The sequence below is a fragment of the Girardinichthys multiradiatus genome, chromosome X (assembly GCF_021462225.1).
Source record: "Girardinichthys multiradiatus isolate DD_20200921_A chromosome X, DD_fGirMul_XY1, whole genome shotgun sequence".
Classification (NCBI taxonomy): Eukaryota; Metazoa; Chordata; class Actinopteri; order Cyprinodontiformes; family Goodeidae; genus Girardinichthys; species Girardinichthys multiradiatus.
The window spans coordinates 21,144,252-21,171,363 of record NC_061817.1 but is presented as its reverse complement, the minus strand read 5'-3'; the positions used below and the strand labels follow the sequence as shown (position 1 = coordinate 21,171,363).

General features: G+C 40.5%; 1 protein-coding gene across 3 annotated transcripts in view; it reads left to right on the top strand.

Annotated features, from left to right (window-relative positions):
* Positions 1 to 301: 301 nt before the first annotated feature.
* LOC124862164 (testis-expressed protein 2-like) overlaps positions 302 to 27,112 on the top strand; it is a 67,679-nt gene continuing 40,868 nt past the window's right edge. Inside the window, exons 1-3 of one of the 3 annotated variants that reach the window (XM_047355980.1) lie at positions 302 to 450; positions 14,967 to 15,068; positions 15,830 to 16,340. The gene's annotated coding sequence lies outside the window, so the exon portion shown is untranslated. Of the gene's footprint in view, positions 451 to 14,966; positions 15,069 to 15,829; positions 16,341 to 25,081; positions 25,669 to 27,112 lie in introns of those variants that run through there. The other 2 variants (XM_047355978.1, XM_047355979.1) reach the window with 2 other exon arrangements.

Here is a 27,112-nt window from a genome sequence, read left to right as displayed (position 1 = left end):
TTATTATGAAGGGAGAACAAAATCCAAACCTACAAGGACCTGTGTGAAAAAGTGATTGCTCCCCCCATTAAAACATAACTGTATTTTATCACACCTGAGTTCACTTTATCTAGCCATACCCAGGCCTGATTACTGTCACACCTGATCTTAATCAAGAAATCACTGCCTGACAAAGCCTAAGAAATTCAGGAACAAATGAGAAAGAAAGTAAATGAGATCTATCATTCTGGAAAAGGTAAAAAAGTCATTTCTAAAGTTTTGGGATGCCAGTGAACCACTATGGGAGCCATCATCCACAAATGGTGAAATCATGGAACAGTGCTGAACCTTCCCAGGAGTGGCTGACCAACCAAAATTACCCCAGGAGCGCAGCAACAACTCATCCAAGAGGTCACAAAAGACCAGACAACAACATCTGAAGAACTGCAGGCCTCACCTGCCTCAGTTAAGGTCAGTGTTCATGTGTCCACCATAAGAAAGAGACTTGGCAAATAAAACAAGGGTTGTTCCAGTTTATTGTCTTACAGTTCATGAGGTTTAGGGGCCATCTGTGAACCATTATCTGTGGTACAACCTGTTTTAAATGTCTACTTAATTAAAAGCACAAAATCCCAAAGGCTTCAACAGATTTTACCAGCAGGGAAACATGCTAAAAGTATATATTTCCTGTCTAGCTTCGCTGACTTCATATCATCTACATACCTCATTAATTGTTAAATCCTACCCACCTTTGTATATCTGTAAAATGCATTTCAATATCTCACCCCATTGTCTCCACCTGCTTCCTACATACCTGTCGTCCTGACCCCTTCCCTGCAAATGCTGACTCGAGGTGTTCACTTTCCCTCCTCGCTTTGTTCCGTGCCTTTCTGCCAACTGCCCCTGAAACGCACAAACACACACCTGAAGGAAACAATGGAGGCTTTATTCAGGGTGGGCACGCCGCTGATACAGACGGCTCTTTATCAGGGTCTACAGTGCCTGCTCCACATTGCTCTGGGGATTTACTTAAAAGTGCTCCAGTCAGGGCAGCACATGCTGCTTTGCTTTTATCTTTTGCATTAGCAATGACCTCATCAGGCGAAGTGGGGTATTATTGAAAGGATAGCATAGCTTTGTCTTTATTTGTGTACTTAATTAGAAAGAAATCTGAACTGGAAGTTTATGCTCCAGCCTACTGTTTTTATATTTTGGACACAAATTTAACCTCTGTTTAATTGATCTTTCCCTTTTGAGCACCACTCTGCCTCAGATAAAACTGCAGGAGTGACATCACTGCTTAAATAAGAAGCTTGTTGGGAATATCTTCAGCTGCACACAAAAAGCCAACAAATGCATCTTCGAGTGTAGCTCTTTGCTCCAATGCAAAACCTCCATTCCTGTGACGTAGAACCACTGACGTGAGGACAAAGGATGTTTAACTAAATCCATTTACGTCCCAAAAGTATGTGTCAGAACAGAAGAAGAAGGAGATCCAAAACAAAAGAAACAGGAGAACTTTCAGGTTTCGGAGAAATAGAAAGCAAAACAGAAGAATGGAGAGAAGACTTTGGCTCATGGGGGTCCTTTTGTGCATCAAATGAAAGCATCATGGGGAGTTTTCCCATGTTTGGGATAGGAGGGAAAGATAAATAAGACACAATGGCAGCAGAAAGAGTAACACGGAAGTGGAAATGTTAAGATTCCGTATAAATCTGTGTGTGTGTGTGTGTGTGTTTTGTAACACACACATGGAACATAGTTGTAGTGATTTGTTATGGATTTGGTCTCAAAATGACAGCGTTTGACAAATGTTCTCTTCCAGGGAGACAGTATATGTTCCACATCATGCCTCACATTCTGCAGTCTGGAAGGAAAATAGCAGAAAAAGCAAAGGTTCTGGTCATTCTGTGGTATATTACTACATACTGCATCAGTCATGAGGTATTGTTGAACAAACTCAAATCTCTCTTAGCACTCTGATGTACAGATTGGTCTGACCATGGACTGAATTATTTTACACTGATCACAGACTCTTCAAAATGACAGATGGGTTTTGTCATAATCAGCCTGTGTTTGGAGATTTAGTTTCCTCATTCTCCTGTAATTTCTTTGCAGTTTTTTCTTGTTATTACTCTATGTACATTTATATTTTGTTAGATTTCCTCCCTGTTGTTTATGACCTTCAGTTGCTGTTATTTTAGTTAATTCATTGTAGTTTAGGTTCATGATTAATTCTTGTGTTTACTACAGCATAGAAAATGTCCTACAATCTACTGTACACTGCACAGGTGTTTAGTGACAGCACAGTCTACTGTCGGGCTGACTGGTGAGGATCCAACTACAGCAACTAAAACCAATAGGTCACTTATCAGTCTGTTTCAACTCGGCTACAGACTCACTGAGCCCTCGAAGGAGGGGCTAGGGCACACTGCATCTCCCAAACTCACTGTAAGCAAGACAACAACATTTATTTATTCAATTAATCATTTATTTTATGTTTATTAAAAAGCATTCTCGCGCACACCCCCTGCCCAAGGGCAGAACAGTCTCCTAACAATGGCGCTCTCGGCTCTGTGTCATATATTTGGCATTCAGAATGTGAGTAGAGTGCCCCTTGTCGGCACCTATGGTTCACAGTCCACAGCAGCTCCGTGAGACCCTCTCTTAAGGAGGGTTGGGCTGTGGAGGGCACACTGAATGGAATCTGGAGGATTTAAAAAAAAACGTTTTATACATTAAAGCCACTCACATGAACTCTCCTTTTATGGTTTGCCCAGAGAAGAAACCCCTCAAAGAACTAAGCCACTCTAGAGCCCTCTAAAGCTGTCATGACTGGCCGATCAAGAAGAGTACATCACAGATAACATGAGAAACCAGCGAGTTCATTTGGGGAGACACAGAAATGTCAAGGAGATGCAACTCTTGTAGCGTAAACTCCGAGTGGATCTCCTCCACCTTGGGTAAGGCGTGCAGAGCCCAAGCAGCTCGTCGCATCATGTCTGGGCTGGTGGGCTCGAAGGGCATCCCTTGTATGTGCAGCAGAGAGCTCTGGCTTTGTTGTAGCTGGGCGGCAGCAAAAGAGTCCACCAGGAAGCCGAGCAAGTTGCTCACACTGCCCTTCTGGACAGCGCTTGCCCGGGTTGCAAGACTGTCACTCTGGGACAGGTTGGCCAGTTAGGATGACAGCCATCTCCCTGGAGGCCGCAACCTTTCTGTCTCTGATTAACCGCACCTGGTTCCCGTACATCTTCTCCGAGTGGCCAAGATTTGGTCCACATTGTTATCTTGAATGCTTAGTTTGCTTAACGTCTTCAGAACCAGTCTCTGAGGTGACAAAGCACTATGGGCGCCCAGGGTAGGGAAGGGGTCCTGGGTCTCTGCTGAGGGGCACACCACCCAGTGTAGAAGACAGTACACCAGGGGCAGGCAAATGCTCTCAGGGTAGGTGGAAAGGACCAGTTGGCCTGAAATATTTGCCATGTTGTCCAGCATGTTCTCTCTCAGGATCTCCAGGCTGTCCCACCACGACTCATCTTTCTGGCCCACTGCTTTGATTCAATTAAATTCAGTTTATTTATATAGCGCCAATTCACAACATATGTTGTCTCAAGGCACTTCACAACAGTCAGGTACATACATTCCAATTAATCCTAACAATTGAACAGTGCAGTTAGAGTTAGTTATTTATTCAAATTGGATAAAAAGTTTTTCTGTCTAAGGAAACCCAGCAGATTGCATCCAGTCAGTGACTTGCAGCATTCCCTCCTCCCGGATGAGCATGTAGAGACAGTGGACAGTCACTGGCGTTGACTTTGCAGCAATCCCTCATACTGAGCATGCATGTAGCGACAGTGGAGAGGAAAAACTCCCTTTTAACAGGAAGAAACCTCCAGCAGAACCAGGCTCAGTGTGAGCGGCCATCTGCCACGACCGACTGGGGGTTTGAGAGAACAGAGCAGAGACACAAAGAGAACAAAGAAGCACTGATCCAGGAGTACTTTCTATGGGAAGGAGAAGTAAATGTTAATGGACGTAGCTCCTTTAGTCGTTTCACCTAGAAAGAAAGAACAGATAAACTCTGAGCCAGTTTTCAAGGTTAGACTCTGAAAAAGAGCCCATAGAGTTAGTTACAGTTAAGCTCAGTCAATTGCTATATCTAGGAGAGAGAAAGGGTTAAACACTGAAAGACAGGGCCATGTGGATCATCGGTAGAAGGTGAGCATTAAGTTGTTGCCAGCAGAAGCTTGGACGATGCCCTTCTCCAGAAAGGTGTCACAGGTAGACACAGAGTCAGGCCAGGTGTAGCTTCTAGGAAGAGAAAAGAGGGAGAACATTAAGTTAAAAACTGAAATAACAGCAAATAATGCAGAATTAGATAGTAGTGTGAGAATGTAGCGAAGAGGGTGAAAGTGGTCATTATGTCCTCCAGCAGGCTAGGCCTATAGCAGCATAACTACACAGATAGTTTCAGTTCAGATTATTTAGTTAAACGGCAATTATTTACAACAATGTCGTCACAAGGCACCTCACAAAGGGTCCCACTGATGGTCATTTTTATACTAAAAACCGCAAGGATTGGGATACTACTCTCTGTCAGACTAATTATAACCATTGGAAAAGAGAAGGGGTCATACAGGTAGCAGAAATGGAGGGTTTGACTATTATTCTCTTGGTGACTTTTATGCCCCCTCTCAGCCGTCTTTGTCCCTGACTCAGACTACTGCTTCTCGTCATCGGGAACTGTTAAGCCAACTTTCTTTGAGTCTATTGATTTTTCTGACAACCACTCTGTTGTGGCCTTTCTTCTTCATCTCGATGCTTCATTCTCTTTTTCTCATTTGGCAAATAGCAAAAATCATCTTCATTTTGCAAAATATTAGTGTTAGTGCAAACTCCCAATACCTGTTGTTGATGTGCTGTCTGTAATTTTATGTTAGCTGTAACTCCCAGTGGGTTGCCCAGCAATTAAAAAGAAAAAAAACATTGATCTGTTTTCATGTGCATGGCTTGCAAAGCTATATAATATACCATACAAATCAGTTTTCTGATCTACCAAATCGGTCATTTTCTTAACAAAGTGTTTTTCACTGTCTATAATGATGTTCACAGTGAAAAAGAGACTTTATTGGCTGCAGCAGTTTTCTGTCTGCGTCATGTAATCCGCTCTAAAGCTTTCGGTTGAGTGCAGATGAAAAACTGGTCAAAGATTCATATCCTGACTTAATTATCCAATTTTCTCTCTTGTTTTATTAATAAAATAACTGTTTTTTTTAAGAAAATACATACTTATTGATTATTTTGTTGTAATCAACAGCATTAATCAAATGACAAGACAAGTAATTACCAGCTACTTAAGGGATTTTCTTTTTATGCAGGATTTAGTACTTTTCTTTAAACTGAGAGGCTATAAACAAAGAGGATATTGGCATCACACAATAGCTGTAAAAATCCAAAGTATGCCAAACAAATTTCATTGCCCCCATGCTGGGCTGTCCTGCCCTCTGATCTCAGTCCTCTTTCATCCTCCTCTTGTAAGGCAGCCTCTTCTTCTTGCTCCATCTTCCCAGTTCTCGGTCCTTTTCATCTCTTGGCAATGAGGCAACGGCGGTACGAGCGCACAGGGAGACACACAGAGAGACGGAGACCAACAGACAGAGAGAGATGGTAAGCTGCTCTCAAAACTTTTGAGACAGCTATGCAAAGCATGCAGGTACCTGCTGAGAGGACAACAAAGTGCGGACCTCCATAGGAGAGCAGTGTGGGCAAGCAGCATGTCGGCGTGAGGAAACTAAGCACACATTTTAGCTCTGCTCAGCTGCTTCTCATGTAAACAATGTGTTCTAAGCAGAGTTAAAAAGATTGGCTAGCTGCTTTTGTTTGAGGTTGCAAGATAATACATGATAACAGGTTTGAAACTGCACAAAAACATCAGGTCATTACTGTCATAACTGTTTTTGGGTTGCAAAGCAGCAAAGGTCAAATGTGCAACCGTTCAACAAATAAATTAGTCAAATAAATATGATGAAATTATTTAAACTGTCACCATGACTGATCAACAAATCCCAACATTTAAAGGGTCTGGTTCTCTCGAGGGACAAAAAAATTAGGTATAGCTCAAAACCTGCACAGATCGGGTAAAGGATTATCTTTGTCATTGTCACAGAATTTGTTGCAACCCCTAAATAAACATTAAAGTAGCAGTCATTGAGGTCAGTGTTATGTCCTTCAAGAGATCCAAGCTTATGTATGATGTTTAAAAAATTCTATTAAAATACCATATGTATAAATATACATTACACATACTTTTACATATACTCTATACTTTGTTACTTCTACTGTTAGGAAGTGTTGAGGTTGTGTTGGACCCACATTCAGAGTTGAGCCAAAGAGCCTCATGAGATGTTGAAATGATTTTTAAAAACGATATTAAACCTACAAGGATCAGGATGGTGAACACAGGCAGGTAAGATAACTTGAGTAGGAATTACACACAGGATAAAAGGGAGTCGTTAACAGAAGGAACCAGTGGATAATAAAGAAACCAGGGAGTATAAATACTGAGGCAGGGTGGAAAATGGACCAATGAACACAGGGAGTTAATCAGAAGGGAATGAGAAGCAGCTGGTGGACGAGGGACAAAAGAGAACTGAGGGAGAATGACTAATTAACACAGATGAACATGGGGTGCAGGGAGGTAACAGAAAACATCTAAGTGAACAAAAATAAGTAAACAATGAGAATACCAAAATAACATGAGCAGGGAGAAAACAGATCTTCAAGAAAATACAAACTAAAACATCTAACCTTGGAATCCAGGAAAGTAACAAATACCTAAACACCAGAATCTAATAAACATGAAACAACTGAAATAAAAGTGAAGAATATGGCAGTGTAGAGAAAGTAAGCAGAACACAAAAATGTGAACGCTTCCATGAAAATCCAAATGTTAGCCCCGGTTCCAATCGATTCTCGAGACTCGATGCCCAACCATACTGACATTACATATACAATCTGTGATTTGAGTTTTAGGTTAGTCTAACCAGAACACACTAATAAATCTGGACAATTCAGAATTTTCTTTGCAGGATAACTCTCTATGTAATTTCTGTGTGTAGACCAGAGCTGCAGACTGTGACTGATGTGGGTTGAGTAAAAGAGCTAAAATCACAGAGAACACTCAGAGCCCTAGAAGAGTATTGTTCAGTGGTGTTTATGTCTCTGTCTGGTTGTGTGAGTGTCAGATAATTGTACGTGTGTCGACAGCAGCCCATCTGCCTGCTGGAGTCATGGGGCCCTGCGGCCATCACTACCAACGACTGATGTGATTTAGTGATACAGGTCAGAGGTCAAGGACCTCCAGTCTCCATCTGTGTCTAAAGAAAAAGCCATCAGGAAGGGATTAGGTTGGAGTCAATGTTCCTGAATGGGCACGACACACATGCAAATAAATGCATAACTAATCGCTAGTTTTTACCAGCCTAAAGATAAACTAAAAGAGCATCAGCATTTACAGGTGGTGCTTTTTGTTACCCATGTTTGGATCTGATTAAAGTTAGTTTTAAAAGAAGTCTTCTTTTGAAGGTACAGTAAATATGATAACTAAAGGTTAAAATGGCTTCTAATCCTCTTTTAGTCACTACCTTGAGAACCAAAGTAAAATAATTATTGTTTCACCAAAACATCCATTTGGCAAAATTTCTAGAGTAAAGCCTTTTCAAAACCGGACTACAGTTTATTCTAGGAACAAGGCAGAATTTTAGGCATTTTGCTGACAGAAATGTTGCCAAATGATGGTTGTTGGTTAAATTTAGCCAAGTTTTATAAATGTTTATCCTCCATAAACTGATAAAGGTTTCTAGTACCAAACTAAATAAATAAACAGGGTTATTTGAAGACAAAAAACCTGTATTGTTCATTCTCTAAAAGCTGTATATTTAGCTCTATATTTATGATTGTGTTTTATTTCATTTTATAGAAGGTATCCATCTGGATCAACCTCTTCAAACCATCTTTCAACAACCCCAGCACCAAAATTGTAACATTCTTGATTGCAGCTGTACAGTGGTGGTTCTTGCAGTTCTAGCATCCTGGCCAAGCCCCTCCTTCTGCTATTCCCCAACCAATCAAAATGCAGGACATTATAAAAATTTTGGGGGTGAAATACAATATAGAGCAGTCCCACAAGAACCATATAAAACAGTACATCTTGTCAACTGTAAAAAGCTGACTTAATAGCTGTATATCTGAAAGTGGTAGCAGGTACCTAAATATTATTTATGAGGAGATGTTTGGCAGACAGTCAGGCTGTGATGGCTGAAGACAGCATGTTTGATGAAACATGGCAGAAGCCAAATCCCAGTCAGCCCTCTTACTGAACCTACTGCGGGAGCAGGGTGTTGAGGGTGTTTGGAAAAAGTTCCCTAAAGTGGCTCAGAAGAAATACACGCTATTCCGCTGGTGAAGGGAGAAGAAAACTAGAGAGATGGGGAATAATGTTTATGTATTAGATTTCAAAAACGTCTTTCCTGTGATGAAATCCAGATGTAAAGGTATGTTCGTCTGCCTGAAGGATCTAACACATTTCTTCTTCTTTTTGGTGTTGTGATGGAGTGACAGTTGGGCTCATCTCAACCCGCAGAGGATTTTTAGCTAAATATGCTTACAGGTCATGTATACATTTTTAATTCATGATGTGGGTACATTTTTTCACAGTTTCAGAAGCTTTTAAGTTTGCGAGGGGAGTATTAAAATCGACTCCCACTGAAGTTGCCTATAGACAAACAAATATCTGGACCAGTTAAGGGCCTTTCATGGAAATAAGCCATCCTGCAATTGCAACACAACTTTAATCTTCAAACGCAGCCTTATCCAGCTCTACCGAGCTTTTCTCACTGCTCTTTTCATCTTATGTGCTTTGTCGTTGAAGTGGATTTCTATGTATTCTCGCTTTGTTTGTCAGCATATATAAACAAACCTCTAGCCCAAAAAGCACCCCTCTCCCTCCAAAAGACCTGATAAAGACCTTTCTCGCTCATCCTCTCAAATCTCAGAAAGCAGGTTGTTAGCTTCTTTCAGTTGAATATCAGAAAATCTGTGGGGGAAGTTATGCTGAGTGCAGCAGTAGCAGAACAATAAAGGATGGTTACAAATTCAAACACTGCTTTAACACCAGGGGGAAAGCGACAAGGACCTCTTAATGAGCAGATTGTTGGAGTTTCAAGATGTGTGGGACCACTGTCTTCGAAGGAGAAGAAGATAGAGACAGGAAGGTTTGTGATCATGGCAGATGAATGTAAGGCAGTACTGAGCAGCTGTCTGAGACCAGTAGCCTTTTTTTGGCCATATTGGCCTCTTTGGAAAGTCAGCATAGACCAGATTTAGATTTGAACGAGAAGTGTTCAGACAAATATACAGTACATCACTAATATATGAAACTCAGTCCCTTGCAAAGGTTTTAATGTACTTTACTGAGATTTTATGTGATGGACCAACATACAGTATTGCAAGATTGTGAACTGGATGAAACATTATACATGGTTTTCAAATTTCTTGCAAATCTGAAAAGTGTGCCACTCATTTGAATTTACCCCTTTTATCTTGAAATCAAATTCAAAGTCTCCATAAGCCACATAGGAGACAGCATGCATGTGATGGAAGGTGCTCTTGTTAGATGACACCAAAACTGAACATTTTGGCCATTAGGGAAAACTCTACTAAGTGTGACAGAAAACAAACTCTGCACATCATCCTTAAAACAGATGTCATGTTTGGTAGACCATGGACATAAACCAGGGAGGAGAGAATATAGGACTTAGCATTAAAAAATTGAGGAGTACAGTTTGGTGGAGCAAGGAACAGGTGAGTCTGATTGGATGCAGCTCTGGAAGCGGAGCATGGCTGGAGCAGATAAGGGAAAATGACACAGGAAAACACTGGAAAACTAACCAAACACAGCCAAAGAAAATGCTCTTACAACTAAAATAAAGGTTCCATGAATCCTAAGTTGTCTTTCAAAGAATTTCTGTTTAGCGTGGATAAAACAGGTCAGATTTGACCAGTCTAAGTATTTAGGATGTTTAACTAGAGATAATTAAATCCATTCCAGACTCCCTAAAGACACAGACAGCCGTTTAAATTTGCCCTGATCAGTAAGCTGTAAACTAGATACCAGCTTCAGCATCTTCAGTCAATACTTTCTCACAATGTGACACTTACTCCCCATTGATTAGTCATCCAAAGAAGGCAATGAAAGAAAACCTGGTTAGGCATACAGGTGACAAAAAGCTGTGTCAGGGACCCGTGGCACCCCAAATGCCATGCTCATCTGGAGAATGACCCTAAATTAGAAACTGCCACTGGTGGCAGCATCATGCTGTGGGGATGTTTTTCTTCAGCAAGGACAAAACCTGGTCAGAGCTGATGAGAAAATGGATGGAGCTAAATGCAAGACAATCCTGAAAAACACCTGTTAGAGACTGTAAAGGATTTGAAACTGGGGTGAAGATTCACCTTTCTACAGGATACAGACCTTAAACATACAGCCAAAACTTCAGTGGAATGATTTAGATTACAGCTTATTCATACCTAGAATGGCCCAGTCAAAGTCCAGATTTGGAAACTGAAAGAGCTTGAGCCATTTTGTAAATAATGGACCAAAATGTCAGCTCTTAGATGTCCAAAGCTACCCGAAAAGACTGGCAGCTGTGGTTGCAAGGTTGTTCTACTAAGCATCGACTTGGGGGAATACAAATACACTCCACACCTTTTAGATTTTTATTAGTAAAACCCTTTATAACCATCTATGCTTCTTCTTTAATTATACAATCATACATACTTTATCTAACTCATTTAATCCCAATAAACACATTGAAATTTGTTGTGAAATGACAAAATGTAGACAAGTTGAAGAGGTACTAATAACATTGCATTGCAAGGCAATGCACATCTACATCAAATATCGAAAAAGAAATAGGGGTAAAATGAAGGAAAAGGAGTGTGAGGGGTTTGCTCCAAAAATAAGACAAGGTTGAAAATAAAAGGAGAGAAGCAGTGAAGAAGAAAAAAAGAGACTGGAGCAGAAAAGGAAATGTTGAAAGAGAGCAAAGCAAATTATAAACAAACACGGGGAGGGAGAGGGAGACAAAAGTGTTGTTCCTCCATCTCAGCAAAGCAGCAGGAGTCTAGTGGAGCTTTGAACTTGGCCCCCATTAGAGGCCTGATGACGGTTTGAAGTGACGGTTGAAACGAGTCGGAGCATTTTAGATGTTAATTTGTTTTTGTTGCATGAGGGCGTGTGGCTAGTGTGCGGGCGTGCACGGGCGTGGGTGTGTTCTCTCATCCTTCTCAGGGCTTCGTTCAGTCACACCAATTTAACACAGCAGGATAAAAATGCTTTCTTTGGCTTTGTTGTTTTTCCTGTTTCCTCTTCATCTCGTCTCCTCTAACTTTTTCTGCATCTCAGGAAGGAAAAGAGCGATTTATGGTTGTTATGGCAAAATCTTGTGTCGGATTCGGATGTTTTATAAACCACGAAAAGGATTCTGCTGAGACGTTATCGTGTGTCACAGTTTTGATCTGACATTTCTTTAATCTCTTCTTTGCGTTGTCTCATTTATCACTTCAATCTTCACTGATAGACACATCTTTCATGTAAAACAGTGTTTGTCAGAATACAAGTCATCACGATTGTGCTTTTCTTTTCTTGGCCCTTAATCATCGCTTACAGTGACATTTTGTTTCAACGTTGGTGTAATGATACATTTTTATGAAGGAATGACTTAAGAAATAAAACTCCATATTGCATGAAACACTGCAAAGACCCAGCAAACATTTACATATGGGGCCCACACACAGTCAAGTCCAAAACTATTCTGGCCAGTTTAAGGTATTTATTTTATTTTAGCAACATGACTACACCTCAGTGAACTTCTTGAATTTAGCAGATGACACCACTGTCATTGGTCTGATCCAGGACAGTAATGAGTCTTCATACAGAAAGGAGGAGGATGGCTAGTCCCGCTCAAGACCGTGGAGATGACAGTTGCCTTCCAGAAAGCTCCCACCACAGTCTCCCATCACCATCCTCAACAACACTGTGTTGACTGTGGATCACTTCTGGTTCCTAGGAACAACCCTTTCTCGGGACCTGAGATGGTCCTCACACATAGACACTGATCAGAAGAAGGCCCAGTAGAGACCGTACAACTCAAAAGGTACAACCTTCCACAGGAGTTGTTGATCATCTTTTACACTGCCTTTATTTAGCCTGTCCTGTGCACCTCCATCATGGTTTGGTTTGGCTTATTACCAAAACAGGACAGGTCCGCACAAACCGAGATGATCATCATGGCTGACCTTCCCTTCATCCAGGACTTGTACAATTTTATGGTCAAGAAAAGGACAGCAAACATCTCAACAGACCCCTCACATCCTGGACACAAACTGTGTAGACTTTTACCTTCAGGAAGGCACTACAGGACGCTATTTGCAAAATCCAATTACCGAGAGAGACCGTTTCTTCCCCCAGACTGTCTCTCTGATGGACACACAAATAATCTTATTTGCGCTATAACACCTTGCCTTTCTTTTTTTTCTTGTTATTTACATAAAAATGGCTGCACATACACCTACATGTACATTTGGCTCCTTTTCCCTCATTTTTATTTCCTCTACAGTTTATATATTTCCAGGAAGTGCCTCTACGCTGTGAGCGCTTGAACCCAAAGTCAAATTCCTTGTCTGTGCCCACAATCTTGGCCAATAAAGTTGATTCTGATGTTTCTTCTGACTAAAAGTAATGTTTTAACCTTTTGGAGTGACATCATCAACAAAAACAACAATATTGCCTGACCCTTGTTTACTGTTGTTTATAGGCTGGTTAATCCCACTTTCCCCTCCTGAACTTTAATTCAACAAGCCCTGCAATAACTTTGCAGCTTTTTTAGTGACTAAATTTAGAAAATGATACAAACAATATTTAGTTCCACTGCTAGCTTGGTTACCTCACACGTGCCTCCAGACAATTAGGGCATCTAGATAATTTGAAACCAATCAATCACAGAAACTATTTATGACCTGAAATCTAAACATTCATTCAATCCAGTTGATTATAACATTCTGACGAACAGATTTGAAAACATTATTGTCTAGTACGGTGCTTAAATGGTTTAGATATTATTGACAGATACTGTGTAATTTGTAATTTTAAATCTCAGCAAACAATGATCACATGTGGGGTATCTCAAGGCTGCATTCTTAGGCCACTTTTATTTCAGATTTTGGAGTAGTAGTACATCTCCGTACAATATCTGTGTTGATGACGTACAACTTTATATTTCTCTGTCATCACCTGACCATAGTGCACTACAGTCATTGAATCAGTTTGTCCAGAATATCCATGGTAGTATGGATCAGGATTTCCTCCACCTTAATTTTAAAGAAGAGAGAGGCAATTTTGATCCCAAAAATGCAAGGATGGAAATCAAAACTCAACTAGACTTAATGGAGCAAAAAACCTCCAAGCAAGCAAAAAACCTAGATGTCATCATTGACTCTTAACTTTAACTGTATCTTTATCAGTCTGCTATCACATTTAAAACATTGCCAGAATTCCTGTCAAGATAGGGCACAGAAAAGTAGGGCTGTCTTTATTTTAGGTAGGTTACTGGAATGGCATTTTTACAGGTAAGAAATTAATCAGTCAACTGCAACTCATTAAAAAACACTGGTGCAAGAGTCCTGATCAACACCAGAAAAATTTATCAAGACACCAGTTCTTAAATCTTGTTGGTCTATAAGTCCTTGAGTGGTCTACATTTCAGAGCTGTTTGTCAGGTATGAACCATGTAGAGCCCTCAGGTCATCAGAGACCTGTTGAGAGGAGAACTAAAGTGAGGCAGCATTTAGTAGCTATGCTCTTCAGATAATGAACAAACTAACTAAAAATCTAAGATGCGAAGAAACAGTTTGCGCCTTTAAATCCGGGTTTGACAAAGGTCAAAGATTTGATTTATCATTTAATCAGCATTATGTTTTAGCTTTTTATTTGCTTAGATTTGCATTTTAATATTTATTTCTTTTTATGTGATGCGGGATGTTTTTAATGTGTCTTTTGTATTTCTGATCTATTTGGTGTTTTTCTTCTGTCTTATCTCTGTTCCACTGTTTCCATGTGAGGCACTTTGAATAACCTTGTGGATGAATGGTTTAATACATATAAACTTGCCTTGCCTAATGGTTAGCTAGGTGTAGTATTCTCAGGGCTCACGAATGATACATATCTTTCATACATAGTAAGCAATATACAAACAGTTCAGAGATGGTGGAGACTTCTTCATTGTTTCATTGTTGATGGATAGCCAAACTGTAACTTTTTTAAATCCATACCCTGACATAAATTAAATTAAATTGTTTCTAATCAAGCGATCGTTTAAAGTTTTTTTCTTTCTTTTGTTGTTTTTTCATTCTACTGTTGAGGTATTATTGCCGGAATCACAAAACAATTAATCAAACCTGTGACTGGTCAAGACAGGCAGCAAATGAGACAAGGTCAGCTGACTTTTCTTTCCAGCCTCTTTGACTTCTGCCCTTTGGTCATATCTCACACCAGCTCAGTGGCAGCTGGCCAGTTCAAAGAGCCAGTCTGGCACCACAACCTCCAGGTCGGGCTCTCAGCTTTTTTGTCCCCAAGCCTCCCCCCAGCAAGGGTGACAGATTCTGAGTGGGATGAAGTTCGAGTGTGAGCACGGGTTAAAGAGTCTGGATGGGTCGAGTGTGCTAACACTAAGCGTCTGTGGTCCAGGGACACATGAAAGGAAACAACTGTGGCGGTGTTGGTCCATTAACAGCATGTTGTTGAAAGCACCCACCCCCTACCCCAACCAACCCGTCCACACACAGACAGACAGTGATGCCAGATTTATGTATTTATGCATTGCTGTGGCACAGCTCAAAGGCGTGAGGGAACATTGTTGCTTGGTCTGCAGATGGTGACTGATGGGCCGCTGAGGGGTTAAGAGACAGCTCAAAGGTGCCAGGAGAGATTGAAGGACAAGAGGACGAATTGGGTCAGGGGTGTGAGACATCTGGTAAGTGATGATGCTGATTCATAAGCTAGTGCTTCAAGCTGGTTGGGACTTTAAATGGTTCAAGGTTGTAGTTAATGAGCTACTAAATTTTATAGCATATACATACTGCAACCTCTTTACTTATTAGCACTTATTGTTTATTATCACTACTTATTATTCGTTATTTACTCTGTGAAAACTGAATTAAGAATTAGTTTTTTTGTTTGTTTTTTGTTCTGCAGAATCACCATGGCCACAATTCATGGCACCAGTAACAATCCCCATTACATTATATGTAACTGAAGTATTTTTTTTAAATTGTTTTGACCCTTTATTTGGTGTCCATTACTTCTTGCTTCCTGGGGTATGAATAAATTGCAGCACATAAATTGCAGCATATTACCTTTAAAAAAAAAACAATAAATGCATTTCTTTACATCTATACTCATGGAAAATAAACTAAAAAAGCAAATTTTGTGGCTAAATTTAAAGAACACATAGAATAAATGGATGCACCACTAGTTTAATTGCATGGATTGAATAAAATAACAGAATATTGCACTTTTCATTAGCTTTATTTTTTTAAAACATTGTTTAGTTCTGTTGGGACCCCAGCCATGGGTTACAATATTAAAGGCCAGTAAGAACTTTTCTGGAATTTTCTAAATAAATCACAGTAACCTACTCCTAACTCAGCCCTGGAACAGAAGGAGAGCAGATGTCAATGTTTGAATAAAAACCCTGCGTTCCAACAAACAGATCTCTTTCCATGCGTTTTCCAGACGGGAACCGGACAGGAGAGACACCAAACGCGCGTATGCCTCCTTGTTGGCAAGCAGACATGACTCTTCAACTTGGATCCAAAAGTAACTACGATCACATGCAACCAAGTTAAGTAAGGATTTGCTGTACAAGTATCCGGCATTCATTTATATAAAGGGTGTAACGAGACAAGACTTGACTTTTCTTCTGAGGCCTCCAGAAGCAGCCCTAATCGAAGCGGATTTCACCCACAGCCTAGAAAAGAAGGCCGGGACCGCATCGCTCGCCTTCCTGCGTGCACGTCCAGGTAGCAAGAGCTACCCCGCCACATCGCGTCAACTCAAGGAGCCGAACGTGCCTTTGTCGAGCGGTTTGGCTGGGCCAGCTATAAGCTCTTCCCCACAGCTACGGAGGTTTGCTGCAAGCTAACCCTTTGTTTACCCACATGTGGATGTGTCCGTCTACGCCCAGGTCAACTGCTCCTCAGCACGGTTTACATAAAAGGTAGTGTTTGGGCAGAGAAGATTAGAGGTAAATAATCTAAATAATGTTCGTTTATTGACGTTTGTTTTTGTTTGTCTTGACAAACTCAGCTAATGATGTACTGTGTTTTTCTTAAAGTTAATACAAACTTTATTTAAAGGGTGGCTTTTTTAAACACAGATCCACCATAATGCGCCGTATTAGTGATATTTTAAGGTACATGTTTCATTCTGGTAACAACTATAAGCTTCTTTTGTTAGCTCCAACCACTGACGGCTAAGAACATGTGCCCACTTTATGAGCCAGCTACAGATCAGTTACCCAGGAAGGTTGTTGGTCCTCATTCAAAATAATATTTACTCAAATATTATTGTACTAAACGTGATAGGTAATTAAACACCATTAAGAGCCATTTATCCAAAAGGTTTGGTTCTTATTCAAAATAATATTTCCTTAAATATTATTTTAATATTTCCTTAATAATATTTCTTTAAATATTATTGTACTAAATAAAAGCAGCTTTTAAACACCGCTGAGAATTAGTTATCGAGAAGGTTGGTTTTATTCAGCAGATCGTTCTTTAAAATGTTATTTTATTAAAATAATATTTTATCTGATCTTGCATTGTGAATGGTTGTCTAAAGGTATGCCAATTATTGCCTAAGTTGGTCCCAAGATTAACTTAACTTCATTTCCAGATTCTTCAAGATAATCCTTGGTTCTCAAACATAAATAACATTGCATGGTAATGTTGCATCACTCTTTCGGTCATGATTTTCAACCATCTCTGATTCACTTGTTTATTTTGTAAATAGCCTTCCTTATTCGTTAATTCTGCTTGGTAGTTTAGTTGGGTTGTTTTAGCATAGTAAAGAGTTTGTTGATTAAAATATGTTTGAATTTGAGTTGACTTATTTTTGTTAATGAATTCTTGCATTTTAAGAAATTGTGTGAATTCGTTCTGTGTGTGTGCAGAGTTTTGCTGTTCAGTAATGCCATAGCTTGTCTCATCCATTTCAATGTTGTCCTAATAGCACCGCTTCATTGGGCTGGTACTCACAGGACAACCCTTAACAGACTGAAATGTTATTTAATAAAATATTAAAGTATTAATTTTAAATAGTATATTCATATTCATAATCACAGCAGTTTTTTTTATCATGTTTAAACAACGTTATTAGAAGCAACTGAGGAGGCCTTTAGGAGCCACCTGCAGCACAGTTTGCAGAGCCTTGGTTTAAAACAGCTGGAACTGTGAAAAATTAGGCTGGACAAGGCCAGGGCACAAGATCCTAAGGGAGGAAAAAACTGCAACAGATTGTTGGATCTTAGGGTCTAAGTCTCCAGAACAATCATCAGAAACTGTTTTCATGCCAACCAGTTGTTTGAAATGAATGCCAAAAAAAAGAAAAACATTTTGGTTTTGTCATAATGAATGAAAATGTGTAGAATTTGGTAAATGCTACTGAGGCTTAAGTGAAACTGTGAACTTTAGTTTGATAAAACAAAGACTGAACATTTCAGCAACAAACACTTCAGGTAGGTCCAGTGCAAAACAAGGAATCAATGCGGAAAAGCACCTCCAGCCCATTGTTTAGCATGGTGGAGGATCTGTGATGCTGTGGGCATCTCGTCAAAAAAAAGGAAATACCAGGAGATCTGATGGCCTCTGCCAGTAAACTGAAAAAGGGTCGTCATGAGGACTACCAGACATATAATGATCCGAAAATTTCAAACAAATAAACAGATGTGGTTGAAACAGCAACTCATGGCGTCAAACAAATACCGTTAGAAGCGCAACCTGGTGTTTATTTTGCAAAATAAGTAAACAACGACAGAGGATTTGTTAGTGCCACCTAACAATAAAAAAGTATCTTTGTATCTAATCTTTGTCAAATACAGTCATATTCAATAAATTATAATATGTTTACTAGTTTGTCAGATTAAAAGTACCTTTAAGCATGTATTAAACACACTTTTCATTAAGCCCACATTTCTGCATTGAAAATGATTTTATTGGTCTAATGTAATTTTCTAATGTCTTGTTTTAAATAGCTATATGCAATAAATCAGATATACTTGCTTTAAAACACCAGTCTCTGCATAAATGGTCTATATAAGGTGTTTTACTTGAAATCAATGAACTTTTCAGTAGTATTTTAATTTATTGAATATGACTATATTTCAAAGCCTGTAGCTGTTTCTTTCACGCAGAGAGAAAATAGGATGTTTGGTTCAAAATGTTTGCACAGTATTGTTGAAATGTTCCTGCTGACCTCATAAATATGCAACCAAAATGATGTACTTTTGCATGTAGATGAATATTACTTTACCCTTTGATTACATTAAATTACCCTTTATTGTCATTGTACACAAAAAATACACAAAGAAATGCTACTCTATGTAAGATGCTTTGAAAACTAAAAGGACGACTAATTAAAAATTTGCAGAACAATCAACTTAAATTTACCGCCCAATTACCTAAAAATAATGGTGCAACTGATTAGGAATGAATAGCCCATTCCAAAAAAACTGCACATAAGTCATTTATAGTCCGTTCAATTCACGTCTTGCTGCAGGAAATAAACTGTGCCTGGGTCAATTGGTCTGAGTTTTAAAGGATCTACAACACCTACTGAAGCACAGCAGGTTGAACAGCCTGCGACCTGGATGAATGCTGTCACTGATGATGGCAGAGACTCTGCTGAGGTACAGGCTGTTGGGGGGCCTGTTTCAGGGATGGAAGAGAACAACCTATGATTTTCTGTGCCGTGCTTATACTCTCTGCAGAGGAGGCACCATACTATAGTGCCGTCATGCATCAGAAGCTGTTTATTAAATCCATGTCTCTTTAGCAGTCTCAAGAAGTGGATGCGTTATTAAGCTTTTTCTCCACTGTGATGGAGGGGTTTACAGTCTAGGTGGGATTGCCAGAGATGAAGTGCACTTCTGGTGGAGGATGTCTGGGTTCATAGTGTTGACGGCCAACCTGAAAGTTAACAAACAGGATCCTGGCATACATCACTGGGTGGTCGAGGTGTTGCAGGATGAAGTGTAGTCACAAGCTGACTGCCCCATAAGCAAATTGCCGGGGGTCCAGCAGGGGGCCTGGGATGTCCTTCAGGTGTTTAACACCAGTTGCTCAAAGGATTTCATGACCACAGAAGTCAGGATGACAGGCCTGTTGTCATTTAATCCTGTGATGGTGGGTTTACTTTACATGAGATCTTTTGCCCTTATAGTATAAACAAAATAGTTTGGAACCAGCTAGATGTAGTTCAGTGGTGCCCAGCCCAGCTCCTCAGACTACTGTCCTGCATGCCTTACATGTGGAAACATCCCTGTTACCACACACCTGATTTAAAGGAATGAGTGCAATTATTTGATTCTTGTGTGCCGAAACAGGGACACATCCAAATAGCATGGGGCTGCAAACATTACCCATGTCACATCTGTTGTCCACATAAGTTGGCTGAAAACATTCCTGTCTGGGATGTGCCACACAGAAAGTCCTGCTGCATGTATTGATTAGAGGTAATGACCAGACTGAAACACGCTATTTTGAGCAGAGCTATCTACTGGAGACAGCTGTTTTAGCAGCTACACTTGTTTTTGTTGACCTGGGATCAAAGATTGTATTCTTCCACTTTCTTTACCCGATTAGTCCTTGCAAGGTGACATGGGGGCTGGTGTCTATCTCCATCAGGCACAGAATTACAGGTTAGCCACTCAATTATCCTAACATGCATGTTTTGTGTCACCATTCAGCCATGCATTTAATTTGACTTTATCTCTTGGAGCAGCCCTAAAAGCAACATTTTTAAGTTTCACAAGATATTAAATTTCCTTCACAAATACTTGCAATTCTGAATAAATTCCAAGAATTTCTGTCAAACTGCAAAGCTACCTTAGAGACAAAGATCTTTAATTCTCTAGTATGTTTATATGTATGCAAATCTACTTATTTACTTTCTTGTTTTCAGGCAGTTTCTTGTATGTTTTTTTTTAGAAATAAAGTTAGAATATGAAAAATAATGCACTGAAAGTTCCCAAACAGAAATTATATTCTCTGGTGGATTTTAAATCTTTTGTTCCTTTTTTTTTCAATTAAAATCACTATTCTATTATTTTTCACATTTTCCCCTAGGTAGTTGTCATGCAAAAACCTTTAAAAAGCTAATTTCAAGAGGATTTTGATAAATTCAACAAAAATAACTAAGTGTTAGCTGGAAGCCCAATTTTAATGCCTGTCAGTGTGGTAAAAACATCACTGAGGACTCTAACAAACTCACAGACTGTATTTCAATCACAAAAATGTACATGTGAATTATTTCACCTCACAGAACAATCTTTTAACTCCTCTCTTGCCTCACAAACAGCATAGGCTTCAAGAGTAGAGAGAGAGAAAGAGGGGCAGAGAAAAAGAGAGACATAAAGGGGGATGTCTGGGAAACCTCTCTATGTCCATCTAATATGGAGCGCTAGCATGCTGGGAGTTGGCCCTCTCCTTTCAGACAGACCCCGAACTCATAAAGACGTCTTCTATGGCCCCCAACCTGAAACCCCCTCGCTGGTCCAGGCCTCTTCCATGGGAACTCGCAATCTGCAACATAATCCAAGTTTGGCCCCTGGAGAAGCCTTTCCAAACAAACCATGTGAGTCCTAATACCCAGGGCTTCACAAGTGGCTCCTGGCTAGGCCTGAGCTCCACCACCAACAACAACTTGGCCCTCCTTCTTCTTTTTTCCTCATTCTTTTGCTTTCTCTCTTTCCACGGATAGACAACAAAGGAAAGGGATCTCCTTCTAATTGCTTCGAAGATTGAAAAAGCCGTCGGTGGGCGGCTGTGCAGGGAAATGAAACAAGGGCTCAGAAACCAGCGGGGGACCGTCAGTCTGGCTTTGCCTGCCCTGGTTGTGAGGTAACTGGGATAAAGGAGCTTGAGTGGCGACTGTGACGACTGCAGAGCTGAGCTGAGTGGATCAGATCGGAGACGAGCGACTCACAGGGCCTGGCTTTACAATTCTGGCCAAACCGAGTACTATGAGAACGGTGAAGAGTAGCAGCAGCTCTGCTGGAGGCCTTCTCCACACATGGGAAAGGATGTCTGGTCTTTACAACTAGGATTCAGAAACCAAAAGGCTACAGTGAACTGCCAAATATGGATATCTGACAGCGAGAGGGCACAAAGTTGTGTTTTAATTGCCAACATTTGGCCCCGCGTGAACAGTTGAGCCAGTGTTGATCAGTGTGATATAGATGATGAAACGTGTGAACACACAGCCGGGTGGTCCATGACCTTTGGATCTGTTGCCATGACATGCAGAGTCACTAATAACATTCAGTCCCACACTCAGACAAATACGCTGACCTCTACAGAGAGAGTTACCATGAATTCAAGCTGCTTTGTCTCACTCCTCCATCATCCAGTGCCAGCACCACTGAAGTCTAGCAGAGGTGTTTCTGAGGGAAGCCTGAGATGAAAAAAAGCGCAGAAGAAGCTTTTCTTATCCCCAGAATTGGAAAATGTTCTTTATTGCTTCCAAGTTAACAAAAGTTAAATTTGAGGAGCAGCAGTTCATTACATATGAGTACAACAGAGTACAGGTCCTTGAAAAAATATGCACACAATGTATTGCCACACTACAACCACACATGTTAATGCTTTTTATAAGGAAAGTGCAGCATACATACATATTCCACCCACTGTCAGATAAGACTTGGTGAACAATTACAATTACAGCTGCAGTGCAGTGTATTGGGGAATGCCTCCATCAGCTTTGAACATTTAGAGACTATTTAGAGGCAGTCTTTGCAAATAAGCTCAAGTTATGTCAGATTGGATGGAGAGAATCTGTGAGCATTATATTTCAAATCTTGCCACAGATTCACACAATTAGATTTAGGGCTGGATTTAAACCGGGCCATTCAAATACATGAATGGCCCGGTTTAATGCGCTTCTTAGTACCTTTTGGCAGTACGTTTAAGGTCTTTGTTTAAGGACATCTACCCCAGTCTCATGTCTTTTGCAGCCTTTAACAGCTACCATGTCCCTGCTGAAAAACACATTCCCAAAGCATTAAGCTGCCACTACCATGTTTCACAGTGGGGATGGAGTGTTAATGTGCAAAGTTAGTTTTCAGCCAAAGGTTGCGATTTGCATGACCGGCAAAAATAAAAACCTGGGCCTTCTGTGACCATTCTTCCACATGTTTGCTGTGTCCCGTATAGGTCTTGTAGCAATATGTAAACCTGATTTTGCATTTTTCTTTTAATAAAATGTTTCTTGTTGCCATTCTTTCATAATGGCTTCAAAATTACACAACATTTGAGTTGATCTGTCCCATTAAATCCCAATAAAGTACATTGAAGTCTGTGGTTGTAACAGTGCAAAATGTGAGCAAGTTCAAGAGGCATCAACACTTTTGGAAGGCAATGTGTCTTCCTGATATAGGGGAAGTTCAAAGGTTGAATATAAAAGTGCCCTCTGCTCTACATGTGTAGTGACACAAGATCCAAAGGATTGTGGCCTTTCTAGCTCCCAGAAGTTCCCTCAGTCTCCCCTCCCTGACCTCCTTTCATTCCTTCATCCCTCTGCCTTTCTTCTTTTTTATACAAATCAGCCACTCAATGTCATGCACATGTTTTACTGCTATTTGAACTTTGGCAGCAAACTTCAAACAGCCTTCAAAGTGAGCTGCGTTTTTTCTCCAACCCCCCACCATCCCTATCGCTGCCTCTTTTTGGGAGAACACAGCCATGCTTCTAAGTACACCTGATCAGAAGATTGAGAGATGGGGGATTATGATATGCAAATGAGGCTTTGTTTTTATTGCTGACATTATAAAGCCGAACGGGAGGAGCGCTAACATGAAAAGGTGGCAACTCGTTCCCTCTACATCTGAAACTCTTTGGCCTATCTAAGTCTTTTTTTTCCACATTTTGATCAAAAGGTTACACACAACAAAGGAAGGTCTGTGTGGGGAAGAGAAAGCACATTGCACACACCAATATCTACTTTTGCACTGTCAAGACTACTGACTTGTCAGTCAGCCTAAGATGCAAGAAAGTGTTCATGCAAAAAATTAAGTGTCCTGTTGACTGCTGTTGACTGTCTCTCGTACAGTTTGAGCCGAATGCAATTCCCACTTCTCACTTCAGATGGCCATTAAGTATCTTCTTTATTGTGGTGGGATAAACTACATGCCCAGACACACTTCATACTCACTGTATACATTTTAAAACGCACATAAACACCCCCTCCTTTCAGTGGACATTCGGTTCTGCTCAAAGAGCTGAAGCAGGGTTGAGGTCTGCGCTGCTTTTCCAGCTGTTAGCCTGGCCCACCGTCTTGCAACTGTGCTGCTGGAGGAGTGGGTTTTATGTACTTCATAAAAGGATGGTTATTAGAGCAGCTGAGAGGAGATTGGCCATGTGGCCTTTGAGTTCAACAGCAGGAGGTCCTGAGTGCTTTGATGTGTAACAAACTGTTAAATAATCTCTGAGAGCTAGAAGCAGCTCCTGGAACCTCACAAAAGGCCAAGCACCTGTTGTATTACTGATAATAGACTCCATTTTTAATACCTTCTACTCCAGTGATGCAGCACTAATTGTTTTAATATTTTAGCTGTATGTGTATCTAAAAAGTAGAAAGATTAAGATTAGGCCAAAAACAAAAACTGTGTATGGCTCCGCAGAGCTGGTTCCAGGGGATCTGAGGCACTAAATTTAACTTAATGTGGGGTACCTGCCGGTAAACCCACAATAACACCACTAAAACCCATTTATAGTGTCAGTGCTTCTTCTTATTATAATTTGTTTATTTGTTTATCATCTTGATGTGGCATCCACAGAAAAAAGGCTAATACTAACTGATCCATTTGCAAATATTTCATGTTCGCTTTAAATTACGACGCTGTTAAGAAAGCTTTGACACCTTTTAAAGTTTTTGAAGAGGATGTATAGAACAGGAAGTGCAGCAATGGATGGATGGATGGATGGATAGGAACAGCTTATTAAAATAGTCAGTCAGTCATTCATTCATTTTCTACTGCTTATTCCATAGTGGGTCGTGGGGGAGCTGGTGCCTATCTCCAGCAGTCTATGGGCAAGAGGCAGGGTACACCCTGGACAGATCGCCAGTCCATCGCAGGGCAACACACATACAACCAGGCACACACTCATTCATACTCCTAAGGGCAATTTAGAGAGACCAATTAACCTAACAGGCATGTCTTTGGACTGTGGGAGGAAGCCGGAGTACCCGGTGAGAACCCACGCATGCACGGGGAGAACATGCAAACTCCTTGCAGAAAGACCCCAGATTTAGATTAGACTCATTTTTTAGTTTAGATCAGTTTAGAATTACTTCATGGTTTAGTATCTATAATAAACACTGAAGTCATGTTAAATCTGTTGTCTTTTGAGTAAATGCCTTTGAATACAATTTATTGTTGTGCTTCAGGGTGTGTAATTTTTAGGGATGTTTAAGAAAGAAAGAAAGAGAACAATTCTCAAGCGTGGCCACTAGGTGTCTCCCTACACCATCCCTGCATTAGTCTAAACTGCTCTGGTGATGATGCTAAAAACAGGCTATTGATGCATCCATCTGATTTAGATTAAGACGGTGCCCACATTATCAGTAAACTCTGTTATTTCTGTTTTTTAGGTTATGCTGGAAAAAAGGGGTGGCTAAAGAGAAATCAGAGCTCACGTCCTTCATTTCAGAACGTGGCCCGGCAGGTGGCGCCCTTTTCAAGCAAATCTAAACAGATTAAACGAACCCAAACTTGGAAACAGCTCCTGTCTGTCTCCTAGTAATTCTGTCAACTGATCGGAGAAAAATGAGAGCTTGTTTTCCGTCTTGTTTTTATTCCATTCTGGGTTTTTTGTACCAGAGCGAAACGAATATAAAATGTATTGCTTTTTTGCTTTTTTGAATTTAACTGTCCACATTTTAGCTATTTGAAGGGGGAAATCCGCGTTTTACTGGTACGCAGCGAAGCCGTGACGCAATCCACGCTCCGCTGCTGCAACACAATAAAATATGAATCGCCAGTGAGCCGACGGTCGGACCGCTCTGTGAGAATCATTCAGGAAGGTGAGGAGGGGGTGTGGCGCATACTAACGCACCCGTTTACCAAAACAGCACACGCCCATGGCCCGTTCATTTGGAGCGTTTTGTGAAGTCGGAACCAGAACCCAGGTGTGATCGGCCAGCCTTCAGCAGCCCAGCGCCCTGCGTCTCCTCTCTTCTGCAGGCTGCAGGGGGAGAAGAATGCGCTCCAAGCGGGGAATCTAATCGCATTACGCAGATTCGGAACCTCAATGCAGAGCAAACCAACGGTCTGGGAATGGGCATGCGATAAGTGTAAGGTAAGAATGATCACACCCAAAGCCAAAACATAGGAGGAAAAATGGGCGGATGGAGCGAGATGACCTTTAACTAAATCAGGATAATAGAAAGACAGAAGTCAAAAGGGATGTTGCCCTTCTTTTGCACCAGCCCCGCTGCGTCTGGATGGTACAGTGCTGTCCAGCATCATGACATACTTCTGTCCCTGCACAGTGTATGGATTGTCTTCGAGCTTTGTGGTTTGGGACTAAATAATCTCCGGCCGCCATAGGGAATGGGTTTATTTCTAGGAACTGGCACTGATGAACCCAGGGAGCTGCTCATTATCCATGCAACCCACTGTGAGCTGCACAGGTCGATAAGGGCTGCTGATGCTCAGTCCTCTCTCCTCTTCTGGGTTCCCCTCTGAGCAGCAAGCCACAGAATCACAGCCACACAGGACTGATTGCTGTTGTGTTAACCCTACAGGCCTGGAGAGAGTTGTCCTCTTGAAGATGGGTTCCAAAAGGACTTTCTACAAGTGTTATCACAGCAAAAACATAAATGTTAGAGAAAGGGCTGTTGGTAGACATACAGCCTATCTATCTATCTATCTATCTATCTATCTATCTATCTATCTATCTATCTATCTATCTATCTATCTATCTATCTATCTATCTATCTATCTATCTATCTATCTATCTATCTATCTATCTATCTATCTATCTATCTATCTATCTATCTATCTATCTATCTATCTATCTATCTATCTATCTATCTATCTATCTCAAATTTCAGTACTGCCGTGTAGTTACCTCCATCAGTCTTCCCATTAACTCTGACCAATTTCCCAGTCCTGCGAAAGATAGGCATCTCTTTAAGATGCTACCACATCTTCTCTCCACCAAAGAATGCAGTCTTCCTGTATGAGTTAGAATTAATTGCTGATTTTCCTTGGGACTGGAACAATGATTTTTTTCATGTGAAACATTTTTGAAATACCACTTGAAATCATGGTTGGCATTGTGAATTGGCATTGCACAAATAAACGGAATTGAATCAAATTTAATTAATGCATTTTTGATAGAACATAGGTAATTGTTCCTCACAAGTTGAAGAGCCATCCTTGTTTTGTATGTTGCCCAATGTGTTTCTAACTCATATCAAGTTAGAAGTTAAATCTTTATTTCCACAACAGCAAGTCCTCAGTGATTGGCTCCAAACAATAAAAATAAAGGATCTGATGTGGCCTAGTCAAAGTCTGGGCTTAAATCTAATTCAGATGCTGTGGCATGACCTCACTGGCTATTCATGCTAATAAAAAATATGTACCTGGTTTCCTAATGAAGCCACGGTCTACATGACTGTCTTTAAGTCTTCTTCAGTACAACATAACATTTTTGTAAAACAATATTCCCATTAGAGTATAGGTATAATTCTTCACTCTTTCCTGTATATCTTCCTTCCAAGCAGCTAGACTTTCTT